General features: G+C 40.6%; 1 protein-coding gene across 1 annotated transcript in view; it reads right to left on the bottom strand.

The window, feature by feature from the left end:
* Nucleotides 1-17,847, bottom strand: part of LOC108549660 (protein FAM46C) — a 106,438-nt gene extending 88,591 nt beyond the window's left edge. The window contains exon 1 of the mRNA XM_017903160.1: nucleotides 17,829-17,847. The gene's annotated coding sequence lies outside the window, so the exon portion shown is untranslated. The remainder of the gene's footprint in view (nucleotides 1-17,828) is intronic.
* Nucleotides 17,848-18,850: the final 1,003 nt, after the last annotated feature.

The raw sequence follows: 18,850 nt of genomic DNA on the forward strand, positions 1-18,850 counted from the left end.
GAAATTTGATTAACCCTTTGCACTCGAGAAGCGCCTCTCAGTCATCATTTAAACAGATTCTAAAGATGGACGTTAATTAATATATTAAATTTACAATTATCCAACGACACGTGGAATATGGAAGTAAAATAATTCTACGCTTTAATTTGCATACGATTTCTTATTTACCGATTTAAAAATATTTAAAAATAATTTATGGCAGAAAATCTTCGAACTACTATTTTTCTGGAATGAGAAAATCACCGAGAGCAAAGGGTTAAAAAGCGATTGAAAGGCGTCTCTCGAGTGCAAAGGGTTAATACCGATTTTTGAAATTTGATTAACCCTTTGCACTCGAGAAGCGCCTCTCAGTCATCATTTAAACAGATTCTAAAGATGGACGTTAATTAATATATTAAATTTACAATTATCCAACGACACGTGGAATATGGAAGTAAAATAATTCTACGTCTTAATTTGCATACGATTTCTTATTTACCGATTTAAAAATATTTAAAAATAATTTATGGCAGAAAATCTTCGAACTACTATTTTTCTGGAATGAGAAAATCACCGAGAGCAAAGGGTTAAAAAGCGATTGAAAGGCGTCTCTCGAGTGCAAAGGGTTAATACCGATTTTTGAAATTTGATTAACCCTTTGCACTCGAGAAGCGCCTCTCAGTCATCATTTAAACAGATTCTAAAGATGGACGTTAATTAATATATTAAATTTACAATTATCCAACGACACGTGGAATATGGAAGTAAAATAATTCTACGTCTTAATTTGCATACGATTTGTTATTTACCGATTTAAAAATATTTAAAAATAATTTATGGCAGAAAATTTTCGAACTACTATTTTTCTGGAATGAGAAAATCTCCGAGTGCAAAGGGTTAAAAAGCGATTGAAGGGCGTCTTTCGAGTGCAAAGGGTTAAAATATATATTGGAAAATCGATGTACTCGATAAATATCGATATCGTTGTTATTGGAAATAATGTTTCGAATAAATTCTTCGTGTTCGAGTGGATGCATTTGGAATTTTTAAATAGCCTTGTATACTGTTTTTCAAATACAGTATTGCGGCCGATAAGAGAACGAATTTAACAGCCTATGATAACGCAACCTTCCATTAACCTTGAACCATAAAACGAAAGAGAAGTTCTGAGATAGTAATTTTTACGAAACGCGATTAAGAAGAAACGAATAGGTTTAAAAATCTCAAGGTTATCTCGGCGTCTCGTAAAACGTGAAACATAAAGAAATTCAAATTGCCATAATTTCGGTCATACGTACATTAAAATCTTGGAAATTTCGCGATCGATTCCGTTCGAGAATTATAATTAATTTTTATTTTGTTCGCTGTAATCTCGTTTGCAATAAATTTTTACAATCTTCTATCACGTCCTAGCGAGATTATTTTATCTTCTCGCGTGTTTCCAGCTCCTTTCAGGATTATTCGATTATTTCAATTCCACTGTGTTCCCATTTGTAGTAAATCTTTACAATCCTTCTTTACGTCCCGGCGCCATTTTTCTGCAATATGATTCCGGAGAAGTGGTTGTTGATCCTATTGCTGATACCTTTCATGCTCCTTTTATTGCGAAAATATTTTTCTTCTTTCACCTAGCTACGTAATTTTTCGTTTTTAGTAGATTTTTAAAAGTCTCGCGCTGGTCTCTTTATCGTTGAGACCCCTTCTTTCTCTATGTCCTTGCACAGCTTTCTTTTACCGTTGGAACACCTTCCTGACCGCTTCAGCACTGCTTCCTTTTTATTACTGGTGTTTCCTTCGGCTTCGGGTATTTTTCGCTGCCATTTTTAATCGCTGGAATTTCATTTTTCCTGTCCTCGCGCCACTTTTAGTTCCAACTATTGGCGTTCGTTTGGTGTCCTTGCACGCTTTTCTTTTGGGCGATAAATTTCAGTTTTGATATTTCTTCGTTGTCCCTTTTGTCGTTGGTGCCCAATTCTCCCTCTTTGCCAATTCATCTTAATTTTCTCCTTAGAATCCTGTGTGCAGACTTTCTCCGAGTCTTCGACTTCATCGTGCAAAATCAAGACAAATGCAAAATTAAATTAGGAGGGTCTTGACACCTGATAAATTATTCTCTAAGCAGATGAAGGTGGAAAAGAAGGCTTCTGCATTGTATTAGAAGTGATCGGGGTACTCGAGGTGAAGCGATAATTATCAGGAATGATTTTGGGAAATTGGAGAGAATAGAGAGAATAATAACGCGAGAAATTGAGCACCAGTGAATACAAAAGTGGAGGCTGTCAGTGTTAGACTGCTGTGAAGGGGGAAATTTGACAGTGGAGTAGTTTCCTATATTCTGGTACACACAGAAATGTTGAAGGCACGCGAATTCGTTTAGAACACTCGTGGGAAGCGCTATACAAATGACTATGCATCCTTTCTGCATCCTCACCAGCGATGCTTAACCTGGAGTGCACCCATCGTCAACCAAGTGCTTCTTGGTAGGTACTCTCACACTCGAGTCAACAATTCTTCGTTAAGATGTATAAATATGCAAAATACAGTCTCTACATATTTCTATTTAACCATTATTCAAGATACAGAGGAAACTAGACAAGGACAACTTCAAAAGAAAATGGAATTCGAGGATTATGCCTGTATGGAGAGAAAAAGGGCAATGACAAGTGATGAAAACTTGATCAAATACGATGTTTTTTATTATAAGTTTGAGAAAGATCATTTTGGGCCTGGTGGGTCTAATAAACATGTCTGACAATGAATTTTATAAATAAAAATTTGATAATGATATCTTAGGGCCTGATAGATGTAATAAATGTAACAAACATCGAAATTTTTAATTAAAAAATTTAGGAATGACCATAGAGGCCCTGATATATCTAATAAATGTGTCCACTGTCGAAGTTTTTAACAAAGAAAATTTGAAAATAGTCATTTACACTCTGACAGGCCTAACAGACATCTGGAACATCGAAATTTTTAATTAAAAAATTTGGGAATGGCCACTGAGGCTCTGATAGATCTAATAAACGTGTCAACTGTCGAAATTTTTAATAAAGAAAATTGAAGAACGGACATTTAAACCCTGATAGGTCTAACGAACAGCTGGAACATCGAAATTCTTAATTTAAAAATTTGGGACTGACTATTGAGGCCCTAATAGATTTAATAGACGTGTTAACTGACGAAATTTTTAATAAAGAATATTTGGAAAGGACCATTTAAATCCTAATATATCTAACAAATAGCTGGAACATTGAAATTTTTAATTAAAAGATTTGGGAATAACCATTGAGGCTTTGATACATCTAATAAACAGCTGGAACATCGAAATTTTTAACTAACAAATTTGGGAATAACCATTGAGGCCTTGATACATCTAATAAACAGCTGGAACATCGAAATTTTTAATTCAAAAATTTGGGAATGACCACTGAGGCTCTGATAGATCTAATAAACGTGTCCACTGTCGAAATTTTTAACAAAGAAAATCCGAAAACGATCATTTAAACCCTGATAGATCCAACAAACAGCTGGAACATCGAAATTTGTTCGTTGAACAAAAATTGGCGGACCTAAATTTGCAATCTGGGCCTCGCGAAGCATGTTTCAAGCTCGACGCAGTCGCAGCTCGAAAGAGAGAACATCAGACGCGACTGTAGATGTCGCTGCATTAATTGGTGCGGCAGTTTCGACGTGGAACTCGTCTATATCGCGGCGTGTGCTATAACAAAGCGTGAACGAGGCAACTGCACGCCTATAATAGGACACGGAACACTAACTTATTCACGAGCACGCGAGCGAGCTGGCCTACACCCACGGATTCCGTGGAAACGACGCGGCGAAATCGCCATTTTATCGTCCCGTGGCCCACTTCTTCTTCCCTATCAAGCGGAGCACGCGGCTCTTCGTTATCGTTGTCGTTCCATCGCGCGAACAATGGCTCGCCGGGACGATAAACAACGCGAACACGTCGAATTCTTTCCTTCGAATGCCTCTTTTCTCTTCCCGTCCGCCTCCTTCCTCTTGTTCACCACGATCGATCGGGAAACGCCAAGGTTCTCGAGTATCGCGCCGCGTCTCTCGATGCTAGGGGTTATAGGGTCGCCGGCAGCCGCCATCTTGCGGCTTACAGCTTGGCGCATTCGGTGCTCGCTTGTATCGAGAGCAACGAGTATATAGATTCGACAATATGATTCAGCTGTTAAGTTTGCTTCGTTGTCTTCGTTACCCGCGGCCTAGAAAACCCCTCGAGCTTATAGTCGAAATACCGCTGATGATCGTAATTAGAACTTTTGTCCGAGGTTGCTTGGAAACCAGAGAAACCTCACCAAAATTTCTTTCGCATTCGTTTGCTTCCATTATTAGATCTCGCTCGTTTCGGATACGTACAATGATTATGTAGAATGGCAAAACTGGTCTTGAGACACCGAAAATTCGCGAAAGAACAAGAACACGATAACACAAACTCGTAAACTGATTTAACTTAGGGAAAGAAAACCAAGATAACGAAAACACGCAAACACGCGCTCTTTTAAAACTCTCTTTCCAACACCAAGCGACTCACGCTTGTGCTGGTCACAACCGATTTCTAAGGACTCTGTTTTGGTTGTCAAGGACCACGCTTTTATGCTTTCCTTAACCTACGCTTCACCTCCCCGTAGAGGAGTCAAGCAACTTAATTTTGTTATATAGAATAACTTTTCGATTTGCTTCTAGAAGATATCGATCGGTTTACAATTTGGTTTTGTTGGCAATAGCCGATTCGCGATTTCTTTTACTGTCCTACAATTATATAACTGGGAAATAGATTCTTCTCTTTTAGGGGTTAACTGCCTGTTTCCTAACTCCAGTCAGTCTTCCATCTCCATTTCTAAATCCCTACGTCAAAAATGACGTAGATAGGAGAAGAGCGTGCAACAGCCGAGAAGGTACAGGGTACAAGAGAAGATGAGAGTAGAGAATAGAACAAAGGAGAAAAGAAGAAGAAAGAGGACAAAGAATAGAATGATAAGAAGGGAAGAGAATAGAAGAATCGAGAAGGCAAAGAACAGAACAGATGAGAATAAAAGAAGAGAGAAGACAAGAGAAGGCTCTACTTCGCTGGAAGACAACCGACCTCGAGCATCGGGCAATGTGGGACAGTCGGCCTGCATCGCCTCGTCGATAAGAATATACGCTCGGGGACCTTGACAGAGGCGACTCCTCCCACGAATGACCAAGACACGGCGACAAGGTGTACGTTACGTACGTTACGCGGTCGTGAGACGCATATGTACGATTTCTCCTAGTGCACGGGACCCCAGGCTAATCCGATTCAAACGAATTTCCCAGATGCTCGTCGAGTACTCCGCGTTTCGACACCACGACCGCGCCCACTCGCGCAACCGACTCGCCACGTAATGGCGGAACGACCCAAAAAATGGCCGCCGCCTTGCGTCCAGCCGCGACCCACGTGTTCCTTCCACGGACTAACTCCTTCTTTACAAAATTTTATCCACGTTCGCGGAATTTTATGCCCCTCTCGGATTTTTATGCACAAATTTTTCGACCTCGAGGTTAGGTTTATCGCCTCGGTCGATAGTGCGTGGAGTACCGTTTGGCTCTCGTTCGAGCATCGTTTCTGGGTTGCCATCGGCCCGTGCTCTGGTATTCCAGTTCCTACGGCGTGCAATTATCGCGAAAGAAACGTATCTGTAACTGGACTCGCTGGCAAGTTTGCAGTTATTTCCTAGCCTTGCTCGAAGCTTCGAAGGAAAGCTCGGAGTATCCTGAATAGAAGTATCAGCAGTGGTACCTACTCCTGCAGATTCGACACAGAGTAGACTCCCCCTGATCTATTTTTTCCGATTACTTATTAATTACCTATCTCACAAACACGAGTTCCTCGGGAGATACCCTAATTGGAGATCAGGAAATTCAATTTTTTCCAGAAAATTTTATTTAACGCGTATATTCAACATTCGTATTCACCTCTGAAATTCGTCTAAAAGCAGCGTAGAGTGAAACGAGGCGAAAGAAAAATTAAAAATCGGAGAGGAAAAGTAATATACCTACGGAACAAAATGGACCGAGCGAAAACGTAGGAAAAGCTGAAAAGTGGAAAAACGGGGAAGAGAATCAAGCATGCAAAGTAACTGGTGGATAGCGGAGGATTTGCCAATCATAACGAGATCGGTTATTGCTCGCCAGTCGGATTTCCAGGTGCATACCACGCCCTGGTACGTGCTCGCGAACCTTGAAACACCAGCGACATTCCTTTTACAGGGCTGAATTGGAGCGTTCTCGCGTAAAACGCTGCGCGGGTAGGCGCTGGGCAACGAGCGTTGCACGATCAACCGGTGAAATGTCTACGTGACACCTCGCGATCCATTTCACGTTGCGATCTCCACCTTCGGATCCGCTGATACCGATGAACAGTCGCAGTATTTTTAACAGCCTTGCTCCTTTTTTAATTTATGTGTACATGAACTGATAGCGATGCGAAATAAAGTCATAACGATATGACAAATTGTTGGAAATTAGCTACGCCTATGCAACGATGGTGACAGGCCTGTTAGAGGTAGTAGGCCAATACCGACCTTTGGACCTCAAGGGGTCGGTTTTTGGGGTTTAACAACTTGCGCTATAAAGACGTGCCACGCACGTCGAGATTGCTTTTGTTCCAAAGATGCTAACGACGTGTATACCACGTCGATAGGCATTTGTCGCAGAAACAAAAACGACGTGTCCGTTCGCAAATAAATGATAAGTCAAACTGGTATTTCGTGTAATATTTCAGGTGATGATTCAGAGCAAGCAGTAGCATGATTTTCGAAGCTCTGTTGATTGGTGTCAAACGAGAGAACTCTGAACTTAGAAATCAGTATTCAGAATTCAGAAGTAATAACTAATTATGAATGATTGATAACTGATAACTAATGACTATGGGAAAACGATTGACGATGATGAAGGGTACTAAAGAAGATTATTCGAGAAGATTGGGAGTCTCTTGGGTGTTTCTTGGTTGATGACAGTGGATATACAGTTCTAAATGGAGTTCTAAATAGAGATCTAAAGATACCGAGGGGTTTGAGGATCTAAATTTGTAACTAGTTTGGTGTTGGAAGATCGTGATCTTGATCCGAGTTTGACTACTTGATGATCTCAAGTGGCTCGATTGTCGGACATTTTATGTTAGCTCGGAACAGCTGTTTCGTGTTGGTTTGATAGAGAGTGAGCGTTGAGTTTCATCAACGAAGAGTTGGGATAGCAGTACGTGGTCTATTTTATAAACACAGTGATTTTCAGAAGCGTATTAATTTTGACACAGCATTACCGGAGAACGATATGGATCTTCGAAATTTATCAGATAAATTTTAATTAGAATTTCAAATTTGGATACTTTGAAAGTTCCAAAATCAAATTTATTTCAATTTCGCGCCAAATAACGAACCCTGAAAGATTCATCTTTCCTCCACTTCGAGGAAATTTAGAACAATTTTCGTCTCATTTTCGCGATGAAAATTCTGAGAAAATTCCCAAGCAAATCTCGCACGCCATGGAACAAAAACAAAGACACCTGGTCGGATACCGGTGAAACCGCGGAGGGTTAATAACAGCTTTGTCCAGAGAAATTTCGAACCCAACTTGCCTTAAATTTCAGCGAGCTTCCTCGTAACTTCGACTCGGGGTGGAATCACGCGTAATCCGATTAAATATCGCGTCCACGAGAACGTAGCTACCTCCCAGACGAGACCTCCACTTCTGCAAATTGCACTCGGTTTACAGATGGCCATGGGAAAACAATGACCAGCAAACGAGCTACTGTAGTTACGTTTCACGATTGCCAGAACAATGGAAAAATTATTTATATAAAAATCCACTCCAGGTACAATTACCGAAGAAAAATTCTCTCAGAGAAAATATTCTCCTAAGGCATTAATTTCCCAATTATATCCTTCCCTAATTAATAATAATATTGTAGTATCGCAAGTTTGCCACTGCATATATATATAAAAAATTTTTATATAAAAATCCACTCGAAGTACAATTACCGAATAAAAATTCTCTCAGAGAAAATATTCTCCTAAGGCATTAATTTCCCAATTATATCTTTCTCTAATTAATAATAATATTGTGGTATCGCAAGTTTGCCACTGCATATATATATATAAAATTTTTATATAAAAATCTACTCGAAGTACAATTACCGAATAAAAATTCTCTCAGAGAAAATATTCTCCTAAGGCATTAATTTTCCAATTGTATTTTTCCCTAATTAATAATAATATTGTAGTATCGCAAGTTTGCCACTGCATGTACTTACACGTAGCTTTACGAAAGTCACCGAGGGTTCGAAGGGTTTTCCAGATCAGTTGGAAAAATCCTGAGCGATGTCAGGCCCTGAGCATATTAGGGAAGGTATGCAGGAAAATTCATGCAGGGTGTACATGGTGAAAAGAAGAATATAAAAGGACAAGGATGTTCTGAGTGAGAGGGTTGTCGAGGAGAGAAGAGCTGTCCATTAAAGAGTTGCTAAGTCAGTTGAGAGTTGTCGAAGTTAGTTGCCAGAGTTGTTGTTGCTAGCTGTGAGTTGTAATAGGAGAGTTGCTGCAGAAGTGTTGTGAGGAGTTGTAATAATTCGTACTTTTATCGTTACTCGCATACTCTATCACTGTTAATTTATTATTAACCCTTTGCACTCGAGAGGTGACTCTCAGTCACTATTTAATCAGATTCTAAAGATCGACGTTAATTAATATATCAAATTTAAAATTATCTAACGATGTGTGGAATGTCGAAGAAAAATAATTCTACGTCTTAATTTGCATATGATTTCTCATCAAAAATATCATCGACTCTATGACAGAAGGTCCTCAAATTACTATTTTTCTGTAACGAAAAAGTCGTCGAGTGCAAAGGGTTAAAGAAATATATATATCATCACCAAATCGTTTGTACAATATTAATTATATTAAATTAATTAAATTAATAATATTAATAATAATATCCCTGATTATATATTCATTTTATATTCCCAAAACCATCAAACTGATATGGAATAATTTCACTGGAGGGAGATCTCGTGCAAACTTGGGAAAAAATATGGTTTCACCGAGAATTCTCGCAGAAAATTGTTAAACTCGTTGAACTGGAAACGTGAAAACGTCGAGTGGTAAAAATTATCCAATTTTTCGCGCCACGGAGCATTACCTGGATAAACCTGGATGAATAGAAGTTCGGAGAAGAAAGGAAGATCGGCAAATTATCCAATTGTACGTTAGTCTTGGCGAGAAGTTAGAACAGAGTGGTGATGTTTGCATATGAATGTGACGGCGAGAATTCGACGTATCGTTGACGTCAGTGGGTGAAATCTACTTAGAACTATAGTTATGTCACAGGGGCTAAGCTGCAGCCGAGCATCGTCGATACTCTCGTATGGCTGACATTCTAAAAACCTCGGCTTGATATAATACAGTGGCACATAAAAAGCTTAATGTAGCCAATGTACTTACAAGAAGCCGAAGAATTCTGACATAATAATGAAATCTCTTTAGCGGAACTTAAAGCCACGAATGGCACACAAAACTGGAATGAAACGGACAGCCGGGGGAGCTATTGTGTAATAGAATGGACAATCCAATCTACGAAAATGCTTTCGGGATAATAGTTTCTCGTCGCGAATGAAAATTCAACGGTCTAAATAGTTGTCGAACAACACAGGCCGATTAAATAATAGCGATTGACATAATTGGAAAAATGGCGAAGAAAATATTTTAAAAAATATTCCCTGTTAATAGAAATTAGATTGATCTTCTGAACAATTGTGAAATAATATTGGACGATTAAATTATAATACTCGAAACAATTGGAAAAATTTATAAAGAAGATATTTCAAAAAATATTCCCTGTTAATAGAAATAATTTTATTATTTTTAATAATTGTGGGATAATACTGGCCGATTAAATAATAGCTATCGAAACAATTGGAAAAATTATAAAGAAGACATTTTAAAAAATATTCGCTGTTAATAGAAATTAAATTAATATCCTGAACAATTGTGAAATAATGTTGGAAGATTAAATAATAATACTCGAAACAATGAGAAAAATTATAAAGAAGATATTTTAAAAAATATTCTCTGTTAATAAAAATAATTTTATTATTTTTAATAATTGTAGAATAACACTAACCGATTAAATAAAAGTCCTTGAGATAATTGGTAGAATAATAAAGAAAATATTCCAATTAATAAAACCGATTTTCGTATAATAATCTTCTCACATCCAAAATAATTACAAGTTCAATATTTCAGATAATTATAGACAAGTTAAATATTCTAAATAGTTCTAAACAAATTAAACGTTTCAAACGACCTAAACCGTATTGAACAATTAACAATAATAATCGCAATAATTGGTTCCACAAATTGCACGAAGCTACGAAATTCAATAAGTTTCTGATGCTTAAATGTCGAAAAGCACTCTCCATTATTGTCAGCCTTTAATCGTCCCGCCAGTAATTATGTTCCGAAACGTCTCGCATAATAATATTTCGTTCACATTTTCTTTCACTTTTATTTCTTCGCTTTTCGCTCACTTTCATTTCCATTAATTATTCCTCGTTTTACTACGCCGATGTTTAATCCGTATTATTCAGACGATAAACTGCGGTTATTATGTTTAAATATAAATAGGATAACACAGCGTGCTTAACCATTACACGGGACGTTTCGTAACACGAGGGATTCGCTTCACCGGTAGACCAGAGGATTAGACTAAAGTTCATACAAATATATACCTTATACGACTTTGTTCCCGGATTATAGTCGTTCTTACACTCAGCCACTTTTTACCCCTCGTCTATTATTTAAGGTTACATCCGTTTCCCATGAGGTTTATTAACCACAAAGAAAATCACGCCAGTTCATAATTTATCGTACAATTTTATACATCTTAAATAATTATCCTTAATTATCTTTAAATTAAATCATTATCTTTAACCTCTTGACTATGGCAGATTTTAATACACAACGGCCGTACCATGCGGCAGGAATTGAGTTACGATGTGTGCCATTTTTGTGAGAAAAAGCGCCCTCCGTGTAAGAAAACTAAACTACGCCGAGCGTCTATAGGTGCCCTCCGTGGCACAAACGCGAAATTTCTAAGCGCCCATAAGCGCCCTCCGTGGTACAAACGCGAAATTTCTAAGCGCCCATAGGCGCCCTCCGTGTCAGAAACGCAAAATTTCTAAGCGCCAAGGGGTTAATAACGATCCAACGCATTGCCAAAGATACGAAAAAATTGTCCAACATCGAGCAGTATCACGATTATCTCCTATTCCCTCTTCAAACGCCTCATTATATATCAAGCATATCTCACGACAAAGTAAATAACAAATACATACACCGCGAGCACGTACGTTTCAGGTGCACGCAAAAACCTGGCCACCAAACAGAGACATTCTTTGTCCAAAGCAGCGCAACTGCGAACAAAGAAATGAGTAAACGGAAAGAAAAAGGAAAGCCAGTATGACGGACCAAAGCCGACATTCCACGCGGAAAGCAGTGCAGGAAATTCGCAAGAAACTTTGTGTGCACGCCGTAGAGGATCGACGGGAGCATCGGCGACGTCGGTCGTCGGAAAAAGCGGCAACGGGAAGCTGAAGACAGGGTAGAAGAAGAAAGTGGTTCGAACGCGTGCAACAGGGCCGCGCATCGAGGTCTTTCCTACGCTGGCCGATATTCGCCAGGCTTTAATTGGCCACGCCAAGTCGAGAAGGCAAGTCTTTCGCCTCGTGCACCGTATTTAGACGGCCGATTAATTATGCGCTCCTGCCGTAAACGGCGGTCACCTGTTTCGAGCCCGCGGGCTCGTGCACGCGCCACCGTTCGCCTTTACGTCTTACTTCCAATGCTCTAAATCTACGCGCGAGCGTGCCACTGTGTATACTTGACACCGTGCCAGGGGACACCGTGCGCGAAAAATTCGTCCCTAGCTTTCTAGGGCTCCGAAGGTTAACTCCGCTGCGCCATCTGCGTGACGCGACGCGGTACTGCCGCGGGACCGCGCTGGAGAACGAGACAGGGGAGCTGTTCGCGTCGTATAGCGAGTTTTTCTGCGGTTAATCGCCTTTTCTACGCTCTCTGAATTCCTTTGTCGAGTGTCACTCCGTTTAATGCGATTTTATTTAACGTTATGTAGAAATTCGTCGAATGTCCTACCTTTATTGTCGATGGAACTCCTTGTCTGCGTGCAAGGGCGATGGCACGTGCCGTAGTCAACAACAGAGTCGGTCACTCGTCGAGCCATTTCGTCCAAACACGGCGACGAATAACACGCAACTGAGACAGGAAGACATCGGCGAAAACTAACCACGAGCTCGAGCTATGTTGTTTACATTGGGCTCGTCTACGAACCACGCCTCACGCCTTGCCACGAGTCTCGCACGATATTCCATTTAAAGCAAGGCGAAATAACAGGGAATTATCTACGAAGTTAATCGATTTGGCAAATGGCCAGCTCATAGTGTACTAAATCGGTGAGACTGAAGCTATATCGTGCCTTGTAATACGAAGTTAGTTACTTGTATCTTATTAAATCTTAATACACGTGTCCGTACATGTGAGATGAACTAATCCATTCACAAAATTCGTGAAAACGATATGGCACAAACGTTATAACTCACACAGTGAGAAGAAGATTGGAAGATCATACGAGCAAAATTAGAAAATAATTCAACGATGTATTTACGATAAACGTTTATCGTAGATGCGAGTCGTGGTGGCGCTAGTGAGTTAAACGTAAGGTCTTCTTAAGACTGCCGAAAAGCTTGCTCGTGAAAGGGTTAACGTTAAAAATGTCCACGATATCTAACGACACACAAAATTCATTTCCAATACTCGCATATCAATCAATCCCCATTGCATTATCTCTCTTCTCGTAATCAATGTTCGTCACACCTGGACCCTAATTCGCAATTGGCATTAGCCAATCCCGTGACTGCTTAAAATTGCAGATTTCGCTTGTTAGCATTGTCCAGACGTCTGCTGCAGCAGGTAGAGGCAACAAACGACGAACAAATTTTTCTTTGCGCAATTGCCGTTGACGATGACCGTCTATGCTCCGTTCCTATAGCCAATCGCGTGGCTAGAAAAATGCACACAGAGCGATTTGCGACGACGAGCGGCGCTTTCACGAGTAAAAACACGTAGCATGCGTTCGTCCATGGAAATGACAGGAATTATCGTGGCTTAAATCCACCGGGAGACCCTTTAGAAAGTCTCACCGGTACGTTTTCTGATTCGTGATTCGCGCAACAGTTTCATTCTCACCGGGCCGACGACGGTTTGGAAATCACGAATTATTGTTCGCCGTGATGTTGCGTGTGTTCACGTAAAAGGTGACGTGCGCGTTGCATGTGTTCCGATGTCTACTTTTAATAACTCTTTCGACATCTGTTAATTCGCTTCCTTAAATGGGAACAAAGAAGGGACTAAACACGTTGGGAATTTTGCTTATTTTTTTCACCTGCCAGACATCTGGACGAGGCTGAAATGATCTCGAATTGAAAGATAAACCTTCTAACGTTGTCGAATCTCGCGTTTTCTATCCTTCACCAAGAAATATAAACGTCACGGTAAATTTGAAAACTGGGTGGAACATTTGAACGTTCTCTGAAGTTGGACCACTATCAAACTACTTCTTCCGATACACAGTGGAATTAGGTGTTCTAGATTTACGTGTATGGGGTGAAAAATATTAAAATACCGTTTCTCAGTTGGGTTTCTCAGTGTTAAGTCAAGTGGAACTAATCGAAGAACAATTTTCTGTTTAGACTTTTACTTTTAGTCGCTATCGTAAAATAGTATACCAAATGACACCCTTCATTATCGAGAGAACTAGAAAACGTTAGATAGAGAGTACTGGAAAACATTGTTAATTTTCCAAGAAAACTTTTACTTTCTCTATCATCACCCACCTGTAATACACCTGTCAGAGCCGTATTTACACTCACAGCTTATCCACAGATAAACCTAAGATATGATATTATCGAAGGTTGCACGCTGCCTTGATCGAAAGCAACGTCAAAAAACATGCTGGCTTTCAAAATTTCACTTCCACCGATTATCATGAACCAGATTATCAAACAGCATTACTAAGATATTCGAAGCGTAACGCAAAGGATTACAATCGGTCTTTAATTACTTCAGAAGACTTCGACTTTCTCTGCTATTAGCTAGCTCTAATCCACCTGTCAAAGGATATACCTAAACTCTCATCCTGCCCATAAATAAGCCTACGATTTAACACCATAAAAGATTGCACCCAGCTCCATCTAATCCACCGGTAAATCATATCCTTCAAAGACGTGCATTAAAATTTCACTTCTACCGATTATCGAACACATCAAAGAAACATGCACTTTCTCCAACAACCTAACCCACGTACGCGTGTAAACCTTCGACCTGCCATAAATACACCAAAGAACCGACATACCCCATCGACCCGAGGAATAAAGAATCCTTAAGCTTCCCACATATAACTAGAGGCAGGTAAAATTCGCGACGCAGTTCGCCTAATCGCGCGGAATCGGCCGGTCGTCGTCGCCAAGATTTATCCTCGAGCTCGTAAAACGCCTCGTTACGCGCCCGTTAGTCTGATACCATCTCGAACGTCGCCCAAGGTGCGTTGCACTTGGTCCCGAGCTAAATAAATTCGCTTTTATTACAATCGTTGCGCAATGCAATTATCCCACGCTCGGCGTCACAGCGACGCCGCGGAACACGCGTCGCGCCTTTCGGCAAAGGTAAGGGGCCATTGCGGGATGCACATCGGACTGCGTGATTTCCAACGGCGAAATTAATCTTCGAACAGCTAACTGGAACTCGTTCCGCGAGTCATCGTCCGGTTAAGAGCGGTCATTACGGGGCTATTGTGGTTTGTGACCGACCTCGCGCAGGATTGCCCATGCACGCGTTCTTCAGAACTCAGAACTCAAAATTCGGATCTCAGAATTCAGATCTCTAAACTATAGAATACGATCTCAGAACTCAGATCTGAAAACTCAGGATTCCGAGCACAGAACTCAGATCTCTGAAATCAGGACTACGATCTCAGAATTCAGAACTCAGATCTTTGAACTCAGATCTCTGAACTCAGAACTCAGATCTCTGAACTCAGAACTCAGATCTCTGTACCCAGAACTTAGATCTCTGAACTTAGATCTTTGAACTCAGAATTCAGAACTCAGATCTCTGAATTCAGATCTCTGAATTCAGATCTCCGAACTCAGAACTCAGATCTTTGAACTCAGAATTCAGAACTCAGATCTCTGAATTCAGATCTCTGAATTCAGATCTCTGAACTCAGATCTCCGAACTCAGAACTCGGAACTCGGAACTCGGAACTCAGAACTCAGAACTCTGAACTCAAAATTCAAAACTCAGAACTCAGAACTCAGAACTCCACTTTCAGAACTCAGAATTCAGATCTTTGAACTCAGAGCTCGAATCTCAAATCTCTGAATTCAGAACTGAGAACTCAGAACTCGCGACGAAAATTGGATCCCAATTCGCTCAAAGATCAATGATTTCGAAGTAATTTTAGGGCAATGTTAGGGTACGAAAATCATATGTGAACCTAGCCTACACTTTCTAATATCAAACCCAGATAGAGAAAAGAAAAATAGGAAAACAGAGTTAGAAAAATTTGCAAAAAATCGATACTCGTTAAAGTATACCGTATCTGCTAACCGCAATCACGGTACAGTAATTTAATCGTATTAAGGTTTCGAGCAAACACGTGTTCGTTAAATTAAACAGTTCATCGGTTAATCGGTTCGATCGATAATGGGTAATAATTCGATAAATAACAGTATTATCGGAACAGACGAGTCCATAACGAATAGAACATACGATGGATCAGTTATAGTAGATGGAAAGTTGCAATTAAGAAATAGCCAGGCGTAGGTAGGGTTTATTTTGCGAGAAGCTTAGGAGGAATTCGAAGAAGTCCCAATTAACTTAATAGATAGGTTAGGCCTTCCGATAATTGTTCGATTTCTCAAGAATTTTTTTGAACAGGGTTCGCATTAGCGTCCACTCTTTCTACCTTCTTATTGGAATACGGTTTCCGGGAGGAAGAATCGACCGGAAGTCCTCCGCGAGTATAATTGGCCCAGCAGTTATTCCAATGATTCTTTTTCCGTAATTTTCGCGATCGATTACCGTCGAGTTGCGCACACGATCTACAATTTACATATAATTTAACAAGTATTTTTCTACAACATTTTACATAACGAGCAAAAACGAATTAGCTAACTTGTATGCATACATGCATCAAATTCGCACGCATTGCATTAGTTTTAAAACCCACTGGAAATCACGGAACACGTTATTATTTCGTTGCACATCGTACAAAAATTGCAATCGACTCTCGCTTGTAAATACCACAACAAAAAGAAACAATAAAAACAGAAAAAATCCAAGTCCTATCAAAAATTCCAGGATTTATTATTCGACGAACGTTTCTAAAAATATTCTTACGTCCATGAACATCGAATCGCAAGCATTTTCGATGATCTAATGGAAGAAACGTGAAGAAAATCTGAAGAAAACCCGGTGGAAAGTGAAACGTTGCAGAAAATGGACGCGAAATTGTAAAAATGATCGTAGGAGTAAGGTCGATCGAGGAAAAAGAGGAAAGAGCGTGTATCGCATACTTGACCTTCCTCGCGTGTGACGTGTGACTGATACGAGGCGATAACGTGTCCGAAGAAAAAGGAAAGCGTGGAAAAAGTGAAAGCAACGCGGCGATAATGGTTGGAAAAGTTGACGCGAGTCCGGCGTTACGATATCGTCGTCGGGGTCCCTCGGATACGTTACTCTGTCGATAATAATGACGCCGTAAAGATAGCCGTATAAAAATAAGAAGCAAAAATAAGAAGTAACAATCAGAAGCAAAAATAAGAAACAAAAGAGAGGAAAAAGCAATAAAAAGGCGTGTCATGTTGCGGGAGACAAAATACGTAACGAGTCGATAAGCGAATGTACGTGTCTGGTATTTTTCTTTCGCGTAGAAAGGATCACGTACGACTCGTTGAGCTGATCTGAATAACAGTGACCCAGGAGTGAAGAAGAAATTCCCCAAAGAGACTCTTCTTCGCTTTCGATCCGACAGAAAAATGAAACCATTTTCTGAGAGACAGTACAGGAGAACGAAAGTCGAGTAAAAATATGTGAGACATAAATCGTCCGTTTCCGTTTCACTTTGGCGAAATAAAAGATTTTAAGGTATTTTAAGTCCTCTGTGGATTAAAGTTTCGTAACCTATCCCGTAAAATACCACTTCCACATTTCAATGCTGCACCTAGTTCTGGTTTCAACGTATTAAACTACTTCTAGAAACTTATGCATTTTGGAAGCAGTGGATCTTAATTAGTCGATATGTACCTGTTTAGTTCGTATACCGATATTTTATCCAAATTAGCGTGGCATACTTTTGTCGAATTAAATTAGAATAGAGGGCGCTATATTTCGTGTATTAAAATTAGGAGGTCACGAATGAAACAAAATATCGAGCAGAAATAAACATGGAATTGCAAGGGGTTAAGCGTAATATAGTTTATATTGTTATATCATATTGCGCCCTAAGATTAATCATTGTCTGCCTATGCGACGCGATGCGAAGTCGCATATAATAAAACGATTGATACGAGGCAGTCAAAACAGTGCTTAGCCAGCCCACGTGACCTTCGCACCAGAGTCCTTGCATCATAACTTTTCTTTATTACCAAATGATATGAAGAACCCTCCGTCAATGTAATAAATTGCGTTTAAGAGTTCTTTCGTATAATAAACGTCGCTTACCTTCGCCAAATTCGTCAGGAGAAACTCACGAAGTGCTGCTCCATTCCCGCCATAATACAGCAGCTAACCTCGCAAATATATCGAAAACTTGCGAATCGTAAACGGTGGCTCGTCAATCAGGTAAGAAACGAAGAAACACAGGATGGAGAATTTCCTCGATAGTTAATCAAAGAACGATAAATCGTGGAACGAAACGCACAGAAAACACTTTAAAACTATAAACACCCTCGAATTTTCTCGAATTGTCACACACCGTACAATCTGTTTCGAACGCTACCTCCGGCGGTGGCGCGAACGCGAACGACGCGATGCGCGCGCCGATAGTCGCGCAGGCGCAGAAGCGCGGGAGAAAGAATACCGCGGTAGACGGAGAGAAAAAAGGGGGACAAGGCGTGGCGGGGGTGCGGGGAGGGAAAAGCGCGCGACGCAACCACGCACTTGACCCAGGATCCGCGGTGACGTCGCACAGCCGCGGGCAGAGGATCGAAAAAGAGAGGAAAAAGAAAACGAAAATGAGAGGAAAACGCGTGAGGACGAGAGGGAGCAGGCGCGAGACGAAGAGAGAAGGACAGCGACACGGTGGAACGCGAAAAAGAGTGGGGGTAGAGTGGACGGTAGGCGCGGGCATATATTACGCTTTTGCGATGGAACGCGCGTCCCGAGCGCGCGTTTTAATGTCAAGGGAGGCGTGCACAACACGTTTTGCAACAATGCGAACGTGGGCTAGCTGGCGTATCCTTTACGCGGCTGCCGCTTGCCTGACCTCCAACTGATTAACCCCTGCGCGCTCCTCCGCGAAACCTTCTCGTCGGATTCTGACGTATACGCGCACGTGTGCGGAGGTGTTCACGGCTTCTAGATCGTCCTGCCACGATGGCAGGTGCGTTTCAGGGGAAGGAGAAAAGGGAGATGTCAGATGAGATTTACAGAGCAGGGTTTCTCAACCAGGGTTTCTTTCGCTTATTAAATCCTTCCTCGATTAGGGATGTCAAGTAATTAAATTTTGTTTATCATTTTTGCAC

The sequence above is a fragment of the Eufriesea mexicana genome, unplaced genomic scaffold (assembly GCF_001483705.2).
Source record: "Eufriesea mexicana isolate 0111107269 unplaced genomic scaffold, ASM148370v2 scaffold2153, whole genome shotgun sequence".
Classification (NCBI taxonomy): Eukaryota; Metazoa; Arthropoda; class Insecta; order Hymenoptera; family Apidae; genus Eufriesea; species Eufriesea mexicana.